Genomic DNA, 6,000 nt, shown 5'->3' on the forward strand with positions numbered 1-6,000 from the left:
ACCAGTTAGCTTCACATGGGCAAAAACAAGACTTCTGGAGACTTACGCAGTATTAAATTTGTGCAGATCACTGAATGGAAAATTTCAGACGAACTGGCACCTACGGGATGTTTTGCCAACGGAAAGCAGTTTTGTGTGGCTCTTGGATTCACATATACATGTATGCTAGTGCATACGCACATGAAAATGTCATTACATGAAAATCAGTGATTCCACTAAAAGCAATAGCAGAAATCTTAGAAAATCCAATAAAGCCATGGTTTCATCCACAACCTTTACACATGTTGGCTAGAACTCATCATGTCTAACCCCTGCAGTGTCATGGTCACTTGTCCCAAGCTAGGCCAGCCACATGGGTATATGACTGGAGAGGGCTGCACCTAGAAGGTGAGTCTCGGTGGGTGGACTCTGCCTTTGGCAGTGCATGCCATAGCAAAGGGATGAAAATGCCTTTTGATCTCCCCAGTCTGGTCTTGAACTTTGCAGACACTCGTTCACCCTCAGCAGAGATCCTTTTCATCTCCATCCCCCGTGGTTTTCTGTCCCTCTCTGCAGTGGGGACCTCAGGGCTCTGAGACCCTGCAGCCAGCCCTCCTTCCAGTCCTGCACAGCCATCAGCTGAGGAAGGCCTGAGGGTAAGAAAGCACGAACACCTCTGCCACATCAGCCGTCCATCCACCAAACACTTCACCTAGTCATATACAGAAACACAGAGTCTGTCTCATTACATTTTATGAGATATAGGTACAACTGTACCTCTCACCCAGAGCTGCCCCTCCAAAGGACTTGAGTTGGAAAAAACACTCAAATCTGTTTGCAGAAAGATAACTCAGTACTGCTCATAAATCAGGCTGCTCAATTTCACTGCCAAAACAGAAAACAAATTTCTTTTTCAGGCTGCTCATTCTTCATCCCTTCAGGCTACGTTTAACCAAGTAATCTCCCCATAAATCCCCGCTCCCGCTGCCATTTGCAATGCAGTGGGTCTTGTTTAGTAATTCTTAGAATCGGTACATTCCTGCTGTATGAGAACCCTCCAACCTCTTCCCTTTCAAAAGGAGGAAAATTGAAATCAGTCCTTCTCCAAGTTTATCAGAAGGGCAGCCAAACGCTGATGTTATACGCTAAGATTTTGAACTGGGAGCTAGGCAGCTATTTTAATCAGTAGGCTTATTTCATGTCTGTCAAGGACAGTATATTTAGGACTGGACAAGCTGTTTCTTCACTGCAACCCTGATCTAAAAAAAATGACCCAAGCACAGCATTTCTCTGATGGGCTCCAACACACTTTGGCAAACCCTCAAGAAGGGAGTTTAGGTAACACACCAGCTATCAACAGGGCCAGGATTTAAAAAGTGCAAAAAACTCTCCATGCCCTGTAGAGCTGGAGAGCCATCATTGCTGTTTAATCAATCATAGCTATTTAATCATGCCTTCTAGGCTCCATCAGATCATTTGAGTGAATCACTCAGGTCAAGGCACCAAAATAAAACAAGCTGTTTTATCACTGCTTATCCGCCCAGAGTAAAGCATATGTGAAAGTGATGTAAGTGACGATTTCTGAGTGACTGACAGTAAACAGAGGAGGAAAGCTCTCCTGCTGCATCGAGACAGAGCATGAGCCAGAAAAAAGGAAGATCTTCTTTAAGGTACCACTTCGCAGCCATGTCACCATACAGCAGTGAAGCAGCCTGCCAGCATTTTCAGTAGAACATAGCCCCTTCTTTGGGCATCAAAACAAGCAGAAAGGTTTTGGAAAGAGCTTGTCTGCAAACTAGCTGTCCTTGCCACAATGCAAAGGTGAGAATAACTGGGTGTGGACCAGTCTCTGATGAAAAACAGACATTTATTTAGCTGCTGAAATAGGAATGGAGCAGAAGCAAAACAGGATTCTTAGTGAGTGTTGGCAGTACAAAGGGTCTGCAGAAATGACTGGGTTTTGTCCAGTAAGAAAAATCATCCTATGCCTCACTGCTTGGCTAGAAACACTAAAAAAAAAAAGAGGAATTAACCACCAGAAAAAAAATCCTGCTGCTATAGTATTTGATTGCAAGACATTTTCTTTCTTTTTAATCAGCCATTTGTATAACAAAGGGATTCAAAGATGAAAGCATTACTGTCCCGCATGTTCCAAAGATACCAGCAACATCACCTCATTAGTCTCACCCAGCCTGCCATACTTCTTATATCACCAGCTGGAGTTGTGCGACACAGCTGGAAGAGAAGATGCCTGTGCTCTGATCACCAAAGACCTCTGCAGCCCCTGTGCTGCCTTGCAGTGACTACAGCTTGCCTGCTGCAGCTGAGATCGCAGAGCTAGCACCAAATGTCAAGGTAAAATGCAGGTACTTGGCACTGTGTTATCCTCATGCCCTCACTAGTACCTGGGGAGCTTGGATATGGGACCTTCTGCAATCAAAAATCTGGAGTCTAAGAGGCCTTTGGACTTGCATCCTATTGATAGTAAGGCAGTGAGAGGAAAGATCAACAACTTCTGCACTCATGTCAGCAGACTTTGTCTCTTAGAGCACTTCTCAGCATGCCTCTACAAGCACTTAAAAAGTAAGAAAACACTGAAGTACAGTGAAATCCGTACCAGTGTCCACCACACAGGAGTCTGCAAGGACTTCGGTATACTTCCTACTTCTCCACTCTTTCACTTTTTTTAAGTTTCAAAGGAAGAAATAAAGATTAGTTAGGAGTTTGGGTCTCAGATATGCCAGTGAGCCAACTGTTTAGTAGTAAGGCTGAAATGAAATTATCTGTTCACCACAGTCACCGCAGCTCAGGGGCTCCCCTGGATTCACCCAGCACAATCCTTCAGGATGCCCCACACTACTTGCAGCACAGGGACAGTCACAGGCAAACACCAGGAAAGCATGCAGGAGAATTTTATTTAAAAATGAAAACCAAAAATGCCTCTTGCTCTCATCACAAGCTGCCACATGGTCTTTAACAGCTCTCAACAAATCTCAGGGCAAAATACTCTGATGACCCTTAGAAGCTAGTCTAGCTCTAGAGTGCAGAGAACAAGAAAAAGCCCACTTGCCACCCTGAGATAAGGAAGAAATCCCATCCTGATCTGTGATCCGATTACGAACGTCACAAGGTGTACAACAATCCAACAGGTTGGCAAAACACCTCCCCTGCCTTCCCCATGCAATCTCATTCCCAGCCTTCCCCTGAAGGGGAAGAGCAGTATTGCCCTTTGCCATCCCTTTGCATCTCCTGCTGCAGCACAGGTTTCATACCTGGACTGTCTCCGAGGTCTGTTCAGCAGGGCTGTGGCCTCCCTGAGGCCTGCAATGCAAACCTCTAATTTTTCTGCTGTTTTAATGTCCATTCACTTCTTTGCTCCCTTCCCTGTTCCTCTGCACATCAGCTGCCATCCTCCCACCGTGTGCTTCTCGCTTCGCAGCTCTCTTTCCTTTATCTCCCTTCTCGTACCTCATCTTGCTTTTTTGCCATCTTTGCCTCACATGGCTCACAGTTCTGCAGTCACAGAAGTCACCCTTCACTGCTGGATCCTTTCTATATGAAAACACAACATGGAGCAACCACCTACACAGGGACAGGTTTTACTGCGACTGCAAACTACAGTATTGAGAACCAGAATCCTAACCACTTCCTTCAACACCTATCAAACCTAAAGTTATTTTAAAAATATTTCACGGGAAAGATGTATAGTGCAAGCTAGGAAAATAACATTTCTTCCATTAATGCCTATGAAGCTATAACGTTCTTGCCATAATCTGCCTGCAGATTTACCGTAGCTATTGAGAAAGATCTCAGACTTGAAAGAATCAGGAAATGACCGCTTTCTGGTGTACAGAGTCAGCTTGTTTTGTACAAACTGTCTGGCTTACTAAGACACACTTGTCTTAGACTTGCCAGCCAAGCGATATGAGCTACTGATGTACGTCTGGAAAATATTTATGATAAAAATTACAGTTGCAAAAAGAATAGCAAGTAAGTAGCTGATCCAGCTGGCATGCAAATTGGGCACAATGTTTATCACCACAAATATGTTCATCAGCACTACCATCTAGTCCTTCTGCAGAACAGTAGGTTCTCAAGGGATCTTCATAACCATTAAGCAGTTGAGTTTTCTGCAGCCACAACAATAAATATTATCCCAATCTTACAGAAAACAGGAGAGGGTATTAAACCACCTATTATACCATTGTCACAGCAACGTACTCAGAGATGGGAAGTGAAGCACTTAAAGCTTTTGACTTCAACTAGTATTTCAACAAACAGTGCAACACCTTGGGACCTCGTCAAGGCCCTGGTGCTGGGTAGAAGAATGCACAACACAGTCAACGTTACTGAAAAAGAGAACAATTGGGCATCATTATAAAAGTAGGGCGCAGGCTCTTTGAGAGACAGGCTGCAGCAGCAAGTTGCGTTGTGAAAGGGACCTCCCCGGACCACTATGTGTGTGGCAAGGCCAGCCTGCACCCAGGGGCACTATGCAGGAGCAAAAGGCCAGAGGGAATCAGAAAGGACAGAAAGGCCCTGGGACAGGGAGGTTTCACATGGGAATGACAGCCTGCATGCCCTACTGAAAATGCACTTCAGCACATGGAAGGAGAAGGAGGGAGGTTTCCCACCTCTGAGGGGCGTTTGGAGGGCAGTGCCAGTCAGAGGTTCTGGCTCCACTTGTCCTGTGGCTCTGCCTTTGTTACTTCAGCTCCCTGGCACTTCATGGGGCTCCCTAGAATCCCCTTTCTAGGCTGAAGTCTCTGCTGCCCACAAGCGCTGCGGAGCTTATGCTGCTCTTAGGTCTCTCCCCTCTACACAACCACCTATTTTCAAAAAATTCAAGGAATTGAATATTTTCCTCATTTTAAGTGCACTCAAAAGACGGCCTGACACAGCCTAAATTGATAAACTTTTTTTTTTTGGAAGCCAGGCTAGTAACAACCTCTTAAGGACCCATAGTTTTACATGGCTATCACATAGAATAATTAATCTAGAAAGCATTTTCTTAGAGATAACCTTAATGTTGCCAACGGAGGAGAAACCAGCTCCCAGTCATCTTCCATATTAATGTGGAAAAGTTGAAGGCAACATCTGGCAACATCTAAACCAATCAGAATCTGCTTCAGCATCTGCCCTTTCCAGAAAATGTCCTGAGACCCACTCTGCCAGCAAAGCCCAGCAGAGCATCTGTGCTCCCTCACTAGCCCAGCAGACCCCAGTCACACTAGTTTTTCACTGTAGGTTTTCCAGCCCTGTGACAGTTCTATGTTAGACTGATTCAAACCAGCCAGATAATTACGAGTCATATCACTGAAAAGTATGATTTGGTTCTAAATCCATAAATGCTGTATTTAGTTCCTTGACAGAAAAAGCCTGGTAGCATGATGTAGTTCCTTGTCCCTATTCCCTTAATATAACAGAAAGATAATCTCCCCGGCCATATAATTTCTTATAAATTCTACTACTTTGTCTCAGCAAAAAGAATCCTTTGGGATCCAAGACCAGCTTTATGCCCACCCTTGAAGGCTTTCTAGAAATTACTTTCTTCCAGTGTGGATCACTCAGGCTGTGGGATAACTGGAAACTTCAGTGTTTATTAGTTTTCATTTTTGGTGCTGAGTGCATTTTCAACATTGACTCATCGAGTGAATTTTAAAGGAAGAATTGCTTCCAGATGTCATGCATATTTTGCTCTGGAGGAATACTGCATTCTTTGTTAAACTTACGGAGCTAAAAAGACTGGTTTCCCCTGAGTGGCTCTCTTGAGAGGATTTGGGAACACTACATGTCCCATGTGGATCCTCTAAATGCAGGTGAGAGTTAGACCCAAGGTCTCTGAAATACATGGTCGGTTGATTTGACTTACTTCATAAAACCAAAACGTTGAGCATACATCTGTGATACAATTACTGGTTTGCTCTGTAGTGAGAATGTTGTGTTAAGGTGTTGCAGTAAGGTCCAGTGAAAACCATACATTCCAGAAGACCTAGATCTTCAATTCTACAAGAACATCCT

The sequence above is a fragment of the Cuculus canorus genome, chromosome 3, assembly GCF_017976375.1.
Source record: "Cuculus canorus isolate bCucCan1 chromosome 3, bCucCan1.pri, whole genome shotgun sequence".
Taxonomy (NCBI): Eukaryota; Metazoa; Chordata; class Aves; order Cuculiformes; family Cuculidae; genus Cuculus; species Cuculus canorus.